The sequence below is a fragment of the Muntiacus reevesi genome, chromosome 21 (genome assembly GCF_963930625.1).
Source record: "Muntiacus reevesi chromosome 21, mMunRee1.1, whole genome shotgun sequence".
Taxonomy (NCBI): domain Eukaryota; kingdom Metazoa; phylum Chordata; class Mammalia; order Artiodactyla; family Cervidae; genus Muntiacus; species Muntiacus reevesi.
In genome coordinates this window covers 15964150-15984126 of record NC_089269.1, presented here as the reverse complement: position 1 = coordinate 15984126, position 19977 = coordinate 15964150, and positions in this window count along the sequence as shown.

The following is a 19977-nucleotide window of genomic DNA, read 5'->3' as shown; positions in this document are numbered from 1 at the left end:
AATGAAAATAAAGACTTCCAATATTTTTAGAGATTAAAAATAGTGTATTTTTTTATCATTTTTTCCCAGAATTCCATTTACTCATGCAAATACCTTGCTTAAGAGACTAGAGTACAGAATAAGTTAGCTTTCACCTTGCTCTTGAATTTTGGGGAGGAAAGCTGCAGTTTTGAGTAGAGGAGGAAAAACCAAAAGGGCAGATAATAGCATAGCTATTTGTTCAGGTCACAGAAAAGATACATATTCAATGTCAGTCAACATTTTCAAAAATAAAAGTATTTTAGGAAGTAATCATGTCAATTTTGCTCAGAAACTCCCCACATTTCCTAATATAGAAAAATAAGTGACTGCTTAAAGTATCAAGTATTTTGAGGAAGTAAATGCAAGTCTTGAGAAGGATAAACAAATAATAAGTGAATTATTTGGTAGATATCAGCTTACTTTCTTATGCTGACATGTAAGGAAATGTAGTTTACACTGATATTTTCACTAATTAAAAACTGTGTTACACCAATCGACATTTACATTAGCCATTTAAGTACTAATAGTCTGTAAAGCATCACTACTGTCATCTACCCTGTTTCACAGTGGCACAAATCTAAGTTACTACAATTGGGTCAATCAGTGAGCAAATAGAGAAAGACACACAGCAAACTCACACAAACACATAGGTGCAATGTTCAAAAGAGGATTTTATTTCAATGTCATTTACAGAAAAAATTTAAACAGCTTCATTTAGAGCTTTTAATATCAATGTGCTTAATAAATACATTCATTCACATTCATTTCTAGGACCTCAACAGGACAAAGTCTGTCACAGAACTAGAATATACTGACCAATGTTGAAGTCAACATGTTATTTATTTATTAAGGTTGAGCTTCAAAGTACTCAGTCATTTATTTAAACTAGTGTGTGTGTGTGAGTTTTCTGTGTAATTTAAGATACTTCCAACTTAAATGATTAGGGATAGAAATCTTCACAGTAAATCTATATATTATTTATATAGGTTTATAACATTGCATTTGATAGCACTTTACAAAATAAACATAATATATTCTGGTGTCCTCTGAATTATAAACAATTAGTTAGCATCTGATTTTCACATTATGGGAAGTGAATAGCACTATGTACTTTACACTAAGTCATCTTTTGTAGTTGGTCAAAGGTAGACATTCATGAGCATGCATATCTAAACCTCAATCAGTGATTGGCTTAATGTTTGTAGAAAAATCATTTTAGGTGGGGTAAAACTTGAATTATGGTGCTTGATTATTACATAGAAAAGTCATGACAATACATTTTGCAGGTGGCATTGGTTTTTATTTAAAATGCTAAAAAAAGATGTTAAGAGCAAGAAAGACAGAGGGTCATTTTTTAATGAACCATGTATTATGGTTGACATCTCTTAAAAAAGGGAGTAACTTTGTTATCAATTCAAGAATTACCGTAAAAGTGAGACTCTGTGCACTTAACCTTTACAAAATGTATATAATGGAGAAGATGTCTATTTTTTTACGATTTTTGTGAAATATCAGCTTTGAAGTTATAGCTGTGCAAAATGCCAACCTGCAATGTTGGGTTAAATGACAGCAAACAATGTAACTTGGCAGCATTTCCCAGATGCACGGCTAAGCATTCATCTCTAAATCAGACTGAAAGAGTAAAGAAGAAATGTGAACTTTCTGAGGGTTTGTAACTACTTGACCATATCCTGATATGCTTAGAAATGAACTGATTTTTAAAACATGAGTGGTTTCAAAAAGTTAGTGACAGAAAATTTTCTTAAACCCTATGAAATACCCCAATATGTGTTTAAATGAGATGGAATTCCAGAACCTCCAACCTTCTTCTCCCTAGTTATTTTTCTCTGCCAGACACCAAGGGAGTTTTCTTGGGAACCCTCGAGACAACCATGCGAGCAACCTTCAGTTTTAAAACTTTCTCCATATCCTCAGCTCCCAATTTTTTTTCTGTATTTCTACCAATGAAAATACCTTTTTCAATTTATGCTGCTGTGAGATCCATGACAAATGTTTGATACACATTGTGGAAAAGATTTCCGAGGAAGCTGGAGGGAGACTGAGGATCTTGACGGATGTCTCTTGCGAAATACCCTCAATGAGGTGATCGGAAGGTGGCTTTGGATTTACAAAGGAAGGTAATGTTTAGCTCTGAGCCAATCTCTGACACAAAGTCTAAGGTATACTACTGAAACTGAGAGGATGGATCGCCAAATGTTCCCTTCCAACTGACTTAAAGTATATTAATACTCAGTCTAAGATTAAAGTTGGAGGAATGCAGTTTTAAGTGACTGCTCTCAATGAATCCAGTTTGGAAATGCAAATAACCATTAGGAGCATTGTGAAAGCTTCAGCCAAAGGAAATAAGCCATCCTATAAAAAGACAGACAATCTTAAGATCTTCAGGTTGGAGAAGTCACACATAGACATTCTGACTGACAACCTGGTCCAAAGGCCCTTTGGGAGTGAGTCACCTTGAATGTGCAAATAAGGCAAACCTTCAGACTTCAACTCCATTGACATCTTATGACAATTTTATGAGAGGCCTCATGTGAATACTTCCTGCCCAATTTTTCTAAAGTTCTGACCTACAAAATTTTGAACTTAATAAAGTAGTTATAAGGCACTGAGATTTGAGGTAATTTGATATATGCATTCAGAAAACAAAGATCATGCCATCCGGTCCCATCACTTCATGGCAAATAGATGGAGAAACAGTGGTAACAGTGGCAGACTTTATTTTTTGGGCTCCAAAATCACTACAGATGATGACCACAGTCATGAAATTATAAGACGCTTACCCTTGGAAGAAAAGTTATGACCATCCTAGACAGCATATCAAAAAGCAGAGATACTACTTTGCCAACAAAGTCCATCTAGTCAAGGCTATGGTTTTTCCAGTAATCATGTATGGATGTGACAGTTGGAATATAAAGAAAGCTGAGCACAGAAGAATTGATGCTTTTGAACTGTGGTGTTGGAGAAGACTCCTGAGAGTCCCTTGGACTGCAAGGAGATCCAACCAGTCCATCCTAAAGGAAATCAGTCCTGAAGATTCACTGGAAGAGCTGTTGCTAAAGCTGAAACTCCAATATTTTGGCTATCTGATGCGAAGAGCTGACTCATTGGAAAAGTCCCTGATGCTGGGAGAGATTGAAGGCAAAAGGAGTAGGGGACGACAGAGGATGAGATGGCTGGATGGCATCACCGACTCAATGGACCTGAGTTTGAGTAAACTCCGGGAGTTAGTGATGGACAGGGACGCCTGGTGTGCTGCAGTCCATGGGGTCGCTAAGAGTTGGACACAACTGAGTGCCTGAACTGATCTGAACTGATATATATCAAGAAAAATTGGAATGGCAATTCTCAGTCACACTTGCTTACATGAGCATAAGAATTATATATTTATAATATATAAATTTATATATATATATATATATAATCAGATATTTGATCACAAATGAGTTAATACCAATTCTGAATTTGATTATATTACATTTTAAACCCTATAGTTAAGGTAAGTTGAGATCGAGATGTCAAATTGGTTTTTATAACTTGATTTACGGAAGCACTCTGTTCAAGAGGAACAAAAATCTCTTGGTTCTACACTCTGAGGAAAACTGATTTACATCAGTCATTAAATAACAGAATTTGAGCAGTGTGCATTTAGTTATTCAGCAACTACTTTTGAGGACTGTTAAAAGTCAGACATTATTTTAGTAACTGTTTAAAATGAACAGTGTCCTTTTATATTGGAGCTTATAGCTTTTGAATTATGTGTGTAAGAATTCATTTCTCCAATCTCTTACTTTTCAATTATCCAAACAGTGAAAACTTGGAAGTATAGCATAATGAACCTACATTTATTAAAAACTGTCTCTTTTATGTTTGTGAATTAGCATTTTGTTAAATTTTTCCTTTTTTTTCATATATTCTCCTCCTCTTTGTTCCCTTCATATCTCTTCTTTCTTTTCCTTTCCTTTCTCTTTCCTCCACTCCCCCAATTTTAAAGGTACGATATGGGAATATATTCTAAGCAGGTTGCTTCTATTAATTAATGCAGTAGACATTTAAAAGTTATATCAAATGTAAAAAGGTCCACAATTTAGGCTATTTTTCAAGATATTAAAAGGATAATTTAACGGGAAACTAATTCAAAATTTTCTCGTCAGGGGAGCCCTATCTGAGGAATTGGAATAAACTAAGATGAATAAGAAAGCATCCTGGTTAAAGAGGCAAGTGGGAGGATAGGAGAGTGTGCTGTGCTCAGAGACGTAGAATGTGATTACCAACAGGTATAGAGCAAAATGCAAGCTTGATTTCATATGACTTTGGAAAGTTAGGTAGAAGTAAGATCATATGTGGTCTTCATGGTTATTTTATGAAGCTTGCTTTCCATCCCAGATGTGACAGTCGCTGAAATGTTTTTAAGCATTCATGTGATGGGATTTAATTAACATTTATTTAACATGCACTCTGAATGTTGTGTAGAAAGATCTTTGGAATAGCCAAGAATATAAGTTAAAAAAAATGCTAGGTTATTACAGTATGAAATAAAATAGGATAGTGGGTTGGACTGTGCTATGGATAGAAAGAAACATATTTTAGATATATTTTTAGCAGTTTTGAGATAGAGTGCACTTTATAATTTACCAATTTAAAACATGCAGCTCAGCTGTTTTTAGTATATTCACAGATATGTACAATCATCACCAGAGGTAATTTGAGAGCATTTTGCTATCCCCAAAAGAAACACTATATGGTTACCACTGACTTTCTGTACCTCACACTACCTCCCTCACCTAGCCATAGGCAGCCACCAATAAACATCTTCATAGATTTCCAAGTTCTGAACATCTCATACAAATGAAATCATATGTGATCTATTGTGACAAGCTTTTTTTCATTTAGCATAACATTTTCAAATTTTGTTTATGATGTACATGTATTAATGTTTTATTCTTTTTTTTATTAGTTCCTTTTTTATTTTTTATTTTTTTCCATTTATTTTTATTAGTTGGAGGCTAATTACTTTACAATATTGTAGTGGTTTTTGCCATACATTGATGTGAATCAGCCATGGAATTACATGTATTCCCCATTCCAATCCCCCCATCCACCTCCCTCTCCACCCCATCCCTCTGGGTCTTCACAGTGCACCAGCCCCTAGCACTTGTCTCATACATCCAGCCTGGGCTGGTGATCTGTTTCATCCTAGATAGTATATATGTTTTGATGCTGTTCTCTCTAAACATTCCACCCTCGCCTTCTCCCACAGAGTCCAAAAGTCTGTTCTGTACATCTGTGTCTCTTTTTCTGTTTTGCATATAGGGTTATCGTTACCATCTTTCTAAATTCCATATATATGCGTTAGTATACTGTATTGGTCTTTATCTTTCTGGCTTACTTCACTCTGTATAATGGGCTCCAGTTTCAGCCGTCTCATTAGAACTGATTCAAATGAATTCTTTTTAATGGCTGAGTAATATTCCATGGTGTATATGTACCACAGCTTTCTTATCCATTCATCTGCTGATGGACATCTAGGTTGCTTCCATGTCCTGGCTATTATAAACAGTGCTGTGATGAACACTTGGATATGGGGGGGGGGGGCGAATAGCCAAAGTAATCTTGAGAAAGTAGAATGGAACTGGAGGAATCAACCTGCCTGACTTCAGACTATACTACAAAGCCACAGTCATCAAGACAGTATGGTACTGGCACAAAGACAGAAATATAGATCAATGGAACATAATAGAAAGCCCAGAGATAAATCCACAAACCTATGGACAACTTATCTTCGACAAAGGAGGCAAAAATATACAATGGGAAAAAGACAACCTCTTTAACAGGTGGTGCTGGGAAAACTGATCAACCACTTGTAAAAGAATGAAACTAGAACACTTTCTAACACCATACACAAAAATAAACTCAAAATGGATTAAAGATCTAAATGTAAGACCAGAAACTATAAAACTGCTAGAGGAGAACATAGGCAAAGCACTCTCTGACATAAATCACAGCAGGATCCTCTATGACCCACCTCCCAGAATATTGGAAATAAAAACAAAAATACACAAATGGGGCCTAATTAAACTTAAAAGCTTTCGCACAACAAAGGAAATTATAAGCAAGGTGAAAAGACAGCCCTCAGATTGGGAGAAAATAATAGCAAATGAAGCAACAGACATAGGATTAATCTCAAAAATATACAAGCAACTCCTGAAGCTCAATTCCAGAAAAATAAATGACCCAATCAAAAAATGGGCCAAAGAACTAATGTTTTATTCTTGAGCCTAGATAGCATTCCATGGTATTTTCACACCATATTTTGCTCCTTTATTTATTCATTGATAGACATTTGGGTTGTTTCCACCTTTGGCTACTATAAGTAATTCTGCTATAACAGTTACATACAAATTTTTATGTTGATTTGATTTAATTTCTCTTGATTTTATGCCTGGTGGTGGAATTTCTGGGTCTTATGGTAACTGTTGAATCATTTGAGTGGCTGGCAAACTCTGATCAACAGAGTAGTATCATTTTATATTCCCATCAGTGGTGCATGAGGGTTCTGATTTCTCCACATCCTCAGGAACGCTTGCTACCATCTGACATTTTGATCTTACCTACTCTAGTGAGTGTAAAGCGGTATTTCACTGTGGTTATGATTAGCATTTTCCTGATGAATTTGACCATCTTTTCATGTGTTTAGGATCAATTTGTATGTTTTCTCTGGAGCCTGTTTGAATAAATATGGACATGATTCCATTAATGTGTGGAAAAAATCAGAAGATACAGTCACTAAAAAGAAATCTCTAATATAGAAATAAGTAGAACATAGTAGATAAATGAAGGAATGGGAGGAAAATATATATACCACAACTATAAATATTTTACGAATTTGATGGCAGAAAGATGCCACCCCTCAGACACACCAGCTGAAAGTGAGATGGGAGCAAGAGATTTGAGGAATATTTTGTGGCTCAGCTGGTAAAGAATCTTCCTACAATGTGGGAGACCTGGGTTTGATCCCTCGATTGGGAAGATCCCCTGGAGAAGGGAAGGGCTACCCACTCCAGTATTCTGGCCTAGAGAATTCCATGGACTGTATAGTTCATGGGGTCACAAAGAGTCAGACACTTTCACTTAGTAGAATGAAATTGACGTTCTACTGTTGGAAGAGCATAGTTACTAGGAACAACAAAATAAAAACTAAACAGGTGTTCTGGGTAGTGTAGAGTGACCATTTAAAGATAGTGATCATGAAATAAAATAAGGAAAGAATAACAAAAGGAGAGTAAGGATTAGAAAGTTATCATGATACTTATAATGGTGATTGTTAATATTTAAAGTGCATCTGGAATGCTCCAGGAATTGTCGTAAGCATTTTCTTAATACATTTAAAAAATTCTGTATTATATTTTGGCTATGGTGAGTCTTTATTGCTGCGTGGACTTTCCTCTAGTCACTGGCAACAGGGGCTACTCTCTTGCGGTGTATGGGCTTCTCATTGCAGTGACTTCTCCTATTTTGAAGCAAAGGTTCTAGGGTGCACGGGCTACAGTAGCTGTGTTCATGGGCTCAGTAGTTGTCATTCCCAGGCCCTAGGGAACAGGTTTAACAGCCGGAGCATGTGGCCTTAGTTCGTTTGCAGAGTGTGGGAATTTTCTTAGACCAGAGATTGAACCCGTGTTTCCTGCATTGGCTGGTAAATTCTCTACCATGGAGCCATGAGAGAAGTCCCTGTTTGAAGCATTTTATAAGAATTAACTAACTTATTCCTTATATCTTTATATTAAAAGAACGATTATGTTTATTTAACATGTGATGAACAGATGTCAAATAGCCTACTGAAGGTCAGATAGCAAGATCTGCAAGATCACTATATTTGACTTTTTTGGATGTTGGGAACATATTAGAGTAGGAAGTTTAAATTAGTGATTCAAGAGAGAGTTTACTTTATGATTGTGATGGTATGCAGAGTGTGACAATGATAAGGTAAAGTAAAGGAAAAGTCTTTGGAGTTGAATATGTTAAGGAGCAAGCTGAAATACACAAAGAGTACTGAAGTAATATTGAATAAAGTTGAAGGTAAGTTCCAAGGACTACCAGGTAAAGTCTATAATGAAGGGAGTAATGCCTGAGACTTTGGTTGAGACTCATTTAGAATGATAGAGCAGTATAAAGCTAAAAGCTAAATGTTGAGAACTTCCATGACAGAAGAAATAATAATCTGGAAGAAACAATGGAGAGCAAAGAGGATACCAATCCTGGTCTCTGTATGATATATGGCATGTGAAAAAGTAGATTCTTATTGAAAGGACTGCAGGGAATGTTACATCAAAGAGGAAAAATATTTCATTGAAGGAAATTTCAGTGAAGGGAAATTTCAGACATGAGTTTGAGAATATATGGTATTTGATGAGCAGACAATCCAGAGAACAAAGTAGGGGAAGACGCCGGGGAGAAGGAGACTAATCAGCTCCATTGGTGAATTAGACAGATGGGAATGAGTGCTCAGAAACTAATGGGTGAGCAGAGAGGTTGCTTACTCTCATGCTGACAAATAAGTAATGATGATGTGACATTTCGTGGATTTCATCTTGCTTGTATCTGTGGATGCAGGTGGGTATTTTAAGGTCTATGGCAAAAGGGTATTGGCCTGGACAGTAGGGCCTATGGATATATTCATTCTTAGTCCTTTCAAATGGAGAAGAATATCTTAATATGGTGAAAATTACTTTTGTAATTTTGCGCTATCTCACTTTATCATCCTCCTCCCAATAATTCTGACTTTTACTCTTATTAGATAGTGGAATGGAGAAGGCAATGGCAACCCACTCCAGTACTCTTGCCTGGAAAATCCCATGGATGGAGGAGCCTGGTTGGTTGCAGTCCATGGGTGGCTAAGAGTCGCGCCCGACTGAGAGACTTCACTTTCACTTTTAACTTTCGTGCATTGGAGAAGGAAATGGCAACCCACTCCAGTTATTCTTGCCTGGAGAATCCCAGGGACAGAGGAGCCTAGTGGCTGCCGTCTATGAGGTGGCACAGAGTCAGACACGACTGAAGCAACTTAGCAGCAGCAGCAGCAGATAGTAGAAACAATATTAGAGTTTCCTGAGCAAATGGGAGTTCAGATTTGTAGCAAGATTTCCTGAAGAATCAGAGTACCTAGGTGTCTCATAGTTCATTTTTAGAATTGTCATATTGCAACCTAATAAATTGTGCTAATAAGTATTAGAAATAGAATTCAGTTCAGTCGCTCAGTCATATCAGACTCTGTGTGACCCAAAGAACCGCAGCATGCCAGGCCTCCCTGACCATCACCAACTCCCGGAGTCCACCCAAACCCATGTCCACTGAGTCGGTGATGCCATCCAACCATCTCATTCTTTGTCGTCGCCTTCTCCTCCTGCCCTCAATCTTTCCCAGCATCAGGGTCTTTTCAAATGAGTCAGCTCTTCACATCAGGTGGCCAAAGTACTGGAGTTTCAACTTCAGCATCAGTCTTTCCAGTGAACAACCAAGACTGATTTCCTTTAGGATGGACTGGTTGGATCTCTTTGCAGTCTAAGGGTCTCTCAAGTGTCTTCTCCAACACCATAGTTTAAAAACATCAATTTGTCTGCACTCAGCTTTCTTTGTAGTCCAAATCTCACATCCATACATGCCTACTGGAAAAACCATAGCCTTGACTAGATGGACCTTTGTTGACAAAGTAATGTATCTGCTTTTTAATATGCTGTCTAGGTTGGATATAACTTTCCTTCCCAGGAGTAAGTGTCTTTTAATTTCATGGCTGCAATCACCATCTGCAGTGATTTGGGAGCCCAGAAAGATAAAGTCAGACACTGTTTCCCCATCTATTTGCCATGAAGTGATGGGACCAGATGCCATGATCTTCATTTTCTGAATGTTGAGCTTTAAGCCAAAGTTTTCACTCTCCTCCTTCACTTTAATCAAGAGGCTCTTTAGTTCTTCTTTATTTTCTTCCATAAGGGTGGTGTCATCTGCTTATCTGAGGTTATTGATATTTCTTCTGTCAATCTTGATTCCAGCTTGTGCTTCTTCCAGTCCAGCGTTTCTCATGATGTACTCTGCATAGAAGTTAAATAAGCAGGGTGGCAATATACAGCCTTGATGTACTCCTTTTCCCATTTGGAACCAGTCTGTTGTTCCATGTCCAGGTGCTTCCTGACCTGCATACAGGTTTCTCAAGAGGCAGGTCAGGTGGTCTGGTATTCCCATCTCTTTCAGAATTTTCCACAGTTAATTGTGATCCACACAGTCAAAGACTTTGGCGTAGTCAATAAAGCAGAAATAGATGTTTTTCTGGAACTTTCTTGCTTTTCGATGATCCAGCAGATGTTGACAATTTGACATCTGGTTCCTCTGCCTTTTCTAAAACCAGTTTGAACATCTGGAAGTTCACGGTTCATGTATTGCTGAAGCCTGACTTGGAGAATTTTAAGCATCACTTTACCAGCATGTGAGATGAGTGCAATTGTGTGGTAGTTTGAGCTTTCTTTGGCACTGCCTTTCTGTGGGATTGGAATTAAAACTGACGTTTTCCAGTCCTGTGGCCACTGCTGAGTTTTTCAAATTTGCTGGCATATTGAGTGCAGCACTTTCACAGCATCATCTTTCAGGATTTGAAATAGCTCAACTGGAATTCCTTCACCTCCACTACCTTTGTTCATAGTGATGCTTCCTAAGGCCCACTTGACTTCACATTCCAGGATGTCTGGCTCTAGGTGAGTGATCACACCATCATGATTATCTGGGTTGTGAAGATCTTTTTTGTACATTTCTTCTGTGTATAGGAGAGCTTCCTTTGTGGCTCAGCTGGTAACAAATCCTCCTGCAATGAGGGAGACCTGGGTTTGATCCCTGGGTTGGGAAGATCCCTGGAGAAGGGAAAGGCTACCAACTCCAGTATTCTGGCCTGGAGAGTGCCATGAAATGTATAGTCCATAGGGTTGCAAACAGTCGAATATGACTGTGTATAGGGGGGACTGGAATGCAAAAGTAGGAAGTCAAGAAACACCTGGAGTAACAGGCAGATTTGGCCTTGGAGTACAGAATGAAGCAGGGCAAAGGCTAATAGAGTTCTGCCAAGACAACGCACTGGTCATAGCAAACACCCTCTTCCAACAACACAAGAGAAGACTCTACACACGGACATCACCAGATGGTCAACACCGAAATCAGATTGATTATACTCTTTGCAGCCAAAGACGAAGAAGCTCTATGCAGACAGCAAAAACAAGACCAGGAGCTGACTATGGCTCAGATAATGAACTGCTTATTGCTAAATTCAGACTGAAATTGAAGAAAGTGGAGAAAACCACTAGATCATTCAGGTATGACCTAAATCAAATCCCTATGACCATACAGTAGAAGTGAGAAATAGATTTAAGGGACTAGATCTGATAGACAGAGTACCTGATGAACTATGGATGGAGGTTCGTGACATTTTACAAGAGACAGGAATCAAGACCATCCCCAAGAAAAAGAAAGGCAAAAGAGCAAAATGGCTGTCTGAGGAGGCCTTAACAAATAGCTGTGTAAAGAAGGGAAGTGTAAAGCAAAGGAGAAAAGGAAAGATATACCTATTTGAATGCAGAGTTTCAAAGAATAGCAAGGAGAGATAAGAAAGCCTTCCTAAGTGATCAATGCAAAGAAATAGAGGAAAACAATAGAAAGGGAAAGACTAGAGATCTCTTCAAGAAAATTAGAGATACCAAGGGAACATTTCATGCAAAGATGGGCTCAATAAAAGAAATAGAGTAGTCTCTCAAAAAAATCCTAATTTCTGCATCTGCCGACCTGCCTCCTTTTTCTTATTTTTGATTCTGGCTGCTTTTGGACCCTATTACACATGGAGTTCAGCCATCTAATCTGCAGCTGAAATTGAGAGACATTGATTTGTTTTACTAATTTTTAGGTTGATAGCTAATAAATAAAGAGAGAAATATTGCCAAAGTTTGTTTTTATTCTGTATAATGTAGTACTTACCTTGTGAGTAAATTAATTATTGGCTAACACAGCATGTTGGTTTTAGTAAAACTTTTTGGGTACGTCGGTTCTGTCTGACTACCACGTTCTTTTTTCTTTTTTATTAAAAATTAAGAGAAAAATAAAAAGAGTTTAAGGGTATTTCATAAATTGCTTATAGATTAAATATTATTTTTTAAAACTTTCAAGCACAGCAATGCAACAGAGTTCGCGTGGTGTGAAGCACTTCTCACAATGCACAAGCTGTGAAAGTCACACATTTCATTAAAAAAAGCATCTCTGAGCAAAGCATCAAGTCACACAAGCAAACATGGGAGGGAGAAAGGAGTCTTTGGAAAAGCAGTTATTCCCTACAGATCCTAAATCAGCAGCTCTCAGCTGCAAAAATTCCCTATTCTTGATGTTTTGTTATCCCCAGGTCCCCTGAGCTGCAATTAAGTAATGACAACTCTTGGAACTTTGAAAAGAGATTTTAAAATTTGTGGTTTTATCTATCTATCTATCTATCTATATATATTTGGGATGGAGTGGGAGGAGCAGAGATGGGGAATGATGAAGTGAATAATATTGACCTTTATACCAAGAATACTTCATCAGGCGTGATGTAAACAAGCCCTCTCCACCACAGATTTAAGAACTTGGGAAGAAGGGACTTGAACAAAAATTGAGGCAGTAGATGAAGAAGAAATTTTCTTTTCAAAATATTTGTGAGAATTCTTTAAAAACACACATAGCCTTTTTCTGCTTGTAAAGTTAAAACATGTTTCTTATTGAAATGTATGTTCAGTTCAGTTCAGTTGCTCCGTGTGTTCAGTTCATGTCTGACTCTTTACGACCCCATGAACCGCAGCACGCCAGGCCTCCCTGTCCATCACCAACTCCCAGAGTCCACCCAAACTCATGTCCATTGAGTCGGTGATTCCATCTAAACATCTAATCTTGTCGTCCCCTTCTCCTCCTACCTTCAATCTTTCCCAACATCAGGGTCTTTTCAAATGAGTCAGCTTTTCACATCAGGTGGCCAAAATATTGGAGTTTCAGCTTCAACATCAGTCCTTCCAGTGAACACCCAGGACTGATTTCCTTTAGGATGGACTGGTTGGATCTCCTTGCAGTCCAAGGGACTCTCAAGAGTCTTCTCCCACACCACAGTTCAAAAGCATCAATTCATCTGTGCTCAGCTTTCTTTATAGTCCAACTCTCACATCCATACATGCCCATGGAAAAACCATAGCCTTGACTAGACGGACCTTTCTGACAGAATAATGTCTCTGCTTTTTAATATGCTGTTTAGGTTGGTCATGACTTTCCTTCCAAGGAGTAAGTGTCTTTTAATTTCATGGCTGCAATCACCATCTGCAGTGATTTTGGAGCCAAAAAACTAGTCAGCCACTGTTTCCACTGTTTCCCCATCTATTTGCCACAAAATGTATGTAGGAGTACAGAAAACTATTATGACAAAAATAAAGTGATCCATAATCCTATACCAAGGGATGTCAATATTAACATTGAAGTGAACTTATTTCAGAAATGGGAGTGTGTATTATCTCTTTAAGTTCACACTTTATATACATAAAAATAACCAGATATAATGATGAGTATTTGAATATATGTATAAATATATATCAAATATACACTTTTAAACGTGCTTAAATTATTCAAATACTCATTTTTTGCACGTGTAGAGTGACTGTGTCCTAGGTAAAATGATTAATTTTGCAAATTTAGTTTACTTGACAAAGAAAAGAAAGAGAAATCTAATGATGAATATTAAAACCTTTCATAAAATTTTTATATTGGTTTTATAATAATTATGAATATTATACTATAGTTAACACATTTCATTATTTAGTATCTTCCTTTGAATAACTAATTTTCCCCCATCCTTCAGCATTTATTTTGTTTAATATCTATTTCAGCAGAATTCTATTTAAGTAGCTATTTTAAGAATATAAAAGAGATGTTATGTTTTCTAAAATTCTACCTATGTAATTATTTTTCATTGTCATCAGTTCAATTCAGTTCAGTTCAGTTGCTTAGTCATGTCCAACTCTTTGAGACCCCTGTGACTGCAGCACGCCAGGCCTCCCTGTCCATCACCAGCTCTTGGAGTACACAAAAACCCATGTCCATCGAGTTGTTGATGCCTTCCAACCATTTCATCCTCTGTCGTCCCCTTTTCCTCCTGCCCTCAATCTTTCCCAGCATCATACACACAAAAATAAATCTTCTGAGTTTTAAAATTGGTGGGTGAGACAGTTTGCCAATGTAAAAGTTCAGAAGGTACTCTATTCTTTTAAGCATTAATATTTTATTTTTTATTCGTGTTTTATTTATACATCAACTACTGAAGTATAGTTGATGAACTGTCAGGAAGCATTTAACAGGAGGCTTCCTGTGTGCTGTTTTGGATCTGTCATGAATCCTCTATTCCTTATTAATTCCTGAATATTCAGGAATTAAGAGGAGAGGCAAGCCTTTCCGGAGGCTGAGGAATCCAGGCATTTCCTTCGTTAGTTTCTCCATATGGTGATAAATAACTATTTACGACCCTCTTCCTTTTTATGAACCATACGGTAAAGGTGATTCTTTACGACTCTTTCTCTTTGATAAGGATCGCCTTATGTTTTGTAAGTCTGGAATTTTGATTTTTACCTTGCTGAGAATAGCTACCTTGTGAGACAGTATGTATGCCCACACCATGTTGAATAAAACACCTTTGCTCCATCCGAGCTTGGGTTCCCGTCTTTCTTTCTTTCTTTTCTTCTCTCTCTCTCGCATCCTAACTCCTTGGAGCGCGGAGGCCCGCTGAGCTCACGCTCTTGCCCAGGCTTCTAAGACCCTCTGGAGAAGGCGCCCTGTGCCTTCACCCCCTGAGAGGGCTCCTGGTGCCTCCGTGCAGCGGCGCGAGCTTTGCAAAGTGCTTTATTGGCTCTTCACGTAAATCAGGGAATATCTGCCTCTCTCTCTCTCTTTTACTTAATTCTTATCGTCGACTCCAGACCACCAGGTTCCAGTTCATTAAAGGACCAACAATGTACAATATTATGTAAGTTTCATATGTATAATATAGTGAGTCATGACTTTAAAGCTTATACTCCATTTATAGTTACTCTAAAAACTGACTGTATTCTTGTTTTGTACAATGTATCCTTATAGCTATTTTATACATAATAGCTTGTACTTAACACCCTAACCCTTCATTGCCCATCCCCCTTTCCTCTCTTCACTGGTAGCCACTAGTTTGTTCTCTATATCTGTGATTCTGCTTCTTTTTTTTTTATTATTATATTCATTAATTTATTGTATTTTTTAGATTTCATGTTTAAGTGATATCATATTTGTCTTTGCTGGATTTATGTCACTCAACATAATACCCTACAAGTCTAATTCATGTTGCTGCAAATGGCAAAATTTCATTTTTAAGGTTGATGCTTGGATGGCATCACCAGGTTGATGGACTTGAGTTTGAGCAAACTCTGGGCGTTGATAATGGACAGGGAAGCCTGGTGTGCTGCAGGCCATGGGGTCACAAAGAGTCGGACATGACTGAACAACTGAACTGAACTGTACATTCCACTGTGTGTGTGTGTATGTGTGTGTATACTACATGTGTGTGTGTGTGTGTGTGTGTATATATATACACACACACACACACACACACACCATATCTTTTTTATCCAATCATCTGTGGAAGCAACTCATAGGTTGCTTCTATGTCTTAGCAATTGTAAATAATACTGCTATGAACACTGGGGTGAATGTATCTTTTCAAATGAATGTTTTTGCTATTTTTAAGATACATACCCAAAAATGGACATGCTGGGTCATACGATGATTCCACTTTTAGTTTTTTGGGGAACCTCCATAATGCTGCAACAATTTACATTCCCATCAATGGCTTTCACAGTTGCCAGTCTCTCCACAACTTTGGCTATTTGTATTCTTTTTGATGATAGCCATTTTGATAGGGGTGAGGTGGTGTCTCATTGTAGTTTTGACTTGCATTTCCCTTCTAGCATTACTGTTAAAGGATAAATCTAAGGACAACACCCTTTAAAAAGAAACACTAATTCTTTTAAAGGAAAAATTGCAACAACAACAACAAAAATAGTGGCAGCATTCTTTTTCCTGCTTCCCTCCCTTCTTCTCAAGTCTAAATTAACAGAAAACAACAGTGACATATTCAGTGTGGACTACTGGCTGTGAAAAATCCATTGTTGTTGATAACCCACAGGCGATATTAAATTTCCCTTGCCTAACCCAGCCCTGAACGTCCTTCCTTGAAGCTAAAACAGACAATATATGCAAAAATGTAAGCAGCTTATTGTATCAACCTGTGATATACTCTAAATTTCAGGCTGATAAAATGTACTACCTTGTTATTTGGTAAAATCAGGAGGACTTTGAATGACCTAATCACACATTCTCCTTCCCTCTGCTCCTGCAGAAAGGTCCCCTAACCAAACAGGCCTCCTTACTAAAGGGACAAAGCAAGATAAACCTATTTATCCTTGAGGAGTGGGCTTCAGCCCCCGAATTATTCAAATACAGCAATCACATCCTCCTGTGGGGACCAGGGAGAACCCCACTCTATCGGTACCCCGAAGTTTACCTTCCACAGACCCTAGTTCACTCTCTTCCCAAGTGTAACCCCTATGTCTCCTGTGTGGTGGTTGGTGTCCTCCTACCCTTGGCTGTGGCATATATGTCTTTCCAGGGTCAGGTATAGTGTGTTTGGCCATCCCACAACCCCTTGGGCAGGGATCCCTCCCTCATTAATGGGGTGAGTAAGCTGTGATTAAACATTGATCACTCTTATAATTCAAAACCGTTTTCAGGATTGACCACCTATGAATCTTTCTTTAGTAATTTTAAATGGAATCTTATAATTCCCTCTGAATTCCTTTTGAATTATTTTTTCACGTCTTCTAATCTCCCCTCTGTTCTAAAGTTTTCCTTCACTTAAATTTTTATTGAGCAACTATTTTATACTAGACACTTATCAAAGTGCTAATAAAATAGTAGGGAATAAGGCAAGACAAAAATGAACATGCTTATTGAGCTTTTATGCTAGAGAATATATAATGTATGAGATAGCAGTGTGGATCATAGAGAAGGGAGATAAGAGCTGAATGTGTTAGCTACAAGTTTGGAAAGTGAAAGTGAAGTCGCTCAGTCGTTTCTGACTCTTTGCGACCCTGTGGACTGTAGCCCACCAGGCTCCTCTGTCCATGGGATTCTCCAGGCAAGAATACTGGAGTGGGTTGCCATTTCCTTCTCCAGGGAATCTTCCTGATGCAGGGCTCAAATCCAGGTCTCCTGCATTGCAAGCAGATGCTTTAACCGCTGAGCCACCAGGAAAGCCCAGCTACAAGGTCAGTAGGGTGATATTACAGCTCTGACCTGGAAAAGTGAAGGGAAAACCACATGGATATTCAGGGAAGAAGAGTTCCAGGCAGAGGGGGTAGCATGTACAAAATACTGAAAGTGAAGGAATGTAACTTTTCATCTTGAGTATTTAAATGATTGGTTTGATCTCCATTTCTTTGCATCAAAGCTATCTACATAGGTATGATCTTTTATCACTTCTATTAGTTCTTTTTTTCCTCCCCAAGTGTATGGATAGGTTCTTGACATGACAGAAAATTGTTAAGGCTAGGGAAATATTTTTCAGAGTAAATTAATTTTACCCTCTTTTCTCTCAGAACCTTCTCGAGGGGCAAATATGTATTTTATTCAGGCATTTTATACACTTTATATGCTCATTCATGGCTGTTCGAGAGAATACATGGTATTAATTGAATTAATGAGTAACCATCTTTGCACAGATGCTTAATACATTTAATATAAAATATACAGACATGTAGGTTTGGCCCTGGAAAGTTTTGTACACTCATTTACGTGACAATTCTCCCACTCTAATACAGGGATTATGAAAAACTCTGATTTCAATCTAGTTAAATTCAGCTATCAACTTTGGAACTATATTCAGAATGGTCAGAGGTCTCTAAATAAACTTAAGTATTTGAAATTACCATAAATTCAAGTTTAATTTCTCCTGTGTGACTTTGGGCCAGTCACTTAACCTGTAATACTTAGATTCTCATCTGAATATAGTAACAAATTTTACACTTTCTTGTTAAAATATAATAATGCATGGGAAACAGATTATATAAACCAGCAAACAAAAAAAAAAAAAAAGCTTGTGCTTATTACACTGTATACTTTATGCCTGTATAAATGTCCCACATTCACTCACCTCTGGAGAAAATTATGTAGAGCATAAAAGTGTGAGAGAGTAAAAGGATTTTGTTATATATGTATTTTCAAGAGGAGAGAAAGGAAGATGTAAGTTTCACACCTGTATATTTTCTCAGTAAGTTGTTGATATGTAAGGGCATGCTGGGATTTGGAACTATAATAGTGAGGAAAACATTTAGAAAATGTGCCATAGGAAATTCAAAACAAATGAATTGCATAAAACAATTGAAGTAAAACAAAAATCCTAGAAGGAAGTAAAGTGTTTAAGAAACTATTTTCTTGAATATAGGAAAAAAATCCTTGACAATCTACCCAAGAATAGAGTTCAGAATCAGAATATTCCATGAATGTTGGTTTTAAAGTCTTCCCTTGTAAATAGTGGTAGCATAAATTGAAATTAATTCTTGTGGTTTAACCTAAATTTGTCTGTAATACAAAGTTGCTTGATGCAAAACTAACAGAGTAAGGGAAACTATAACCTTATAAGTTAGCATACCTAATGAAAGACAAATCAGTTAAAATGCCCATCAATTAAGTTAACTGTTATTTCATGCCAGTATAGCAGGTAATTAACATGCTATAACCTTACAGAAATTGCTTTTACTTCTGCCCATTCATCCTCACCCCAGTTTATGATCTCATTTATCTACACCTATGAGTGTCAAATTAGATTGTACTTGGGAACATATTTCTGTTTTTACTAAAATATACTTAACCCTGAAAAGATGTGGGGCTTGGCATTTAGATAACAATATAACATATGTTTTATTAGATAAACTGAGCTTTTTTTTTTTTTTCTGGGGTTTTCCTGACAATTTGCTGTTCTTTAAAGTTTTAGAAATCCCACTGTGTTCTACAGAATGGCATTTTTATTCTCTTGGATCATCTCTATTATTTGAGTTCATTAACTATCAGATATTTTTCTGACGTTTTCTGTTTAGATTTAAATTAATTTTACCCACTGTCTTCCCAAAACTTATTTTCCTCTCACCAACATATATTCCTGACCTTAAAGAAAGGGCAGGTTTAATAGATAATCTCAGTTAAATTTGAATTTCAATTAAACAAAATAGATGTTTTTAAATTTAAGTATGTCCCAAATTTTTGTGGATTTATCAAGTAAATTTTATTGTTCTTACCAAGTCTAGAAACCCTAAGAGAAATGGACAAAACTGAGATACAGTAACTATATAAGATATTTAAAACTTCAAATGAGAACACTGCTTATAATGTAATGTTAAAAAGATAGGCATGTGTACACTAATGTATCCCTTTTTTTTCTCACATACATTGTTATTGTTGATGTCCATCTCTGTGTGACCCCACACGCTTTAATTTAGCCCACCAAGCTCCTTTGTCCATAAGATTCCCCAGGTGAGATTACTGGAGTCGGTTACCATTTCATTCTCCAGAGAATTTTCCCAAACCAGGGACTGAATCCAAGTCTCTTAGTTCTCCTGCATTGGCAGGCAGATTCTTTACCACTAGTGAGAGCTGAGAACTTCTCAACATATATATTTCTTACAAGATTGAACCTCCAATAGGATGCTTTAATATTATATCATAAATAAAATTAGATTTTGCTATATTTTACTTTTGTAAAATTTTCTCTTTAGGAAAGACTTGAAAGTAATTGAAAACCATTACTGTATATCATGATAAGTAAAG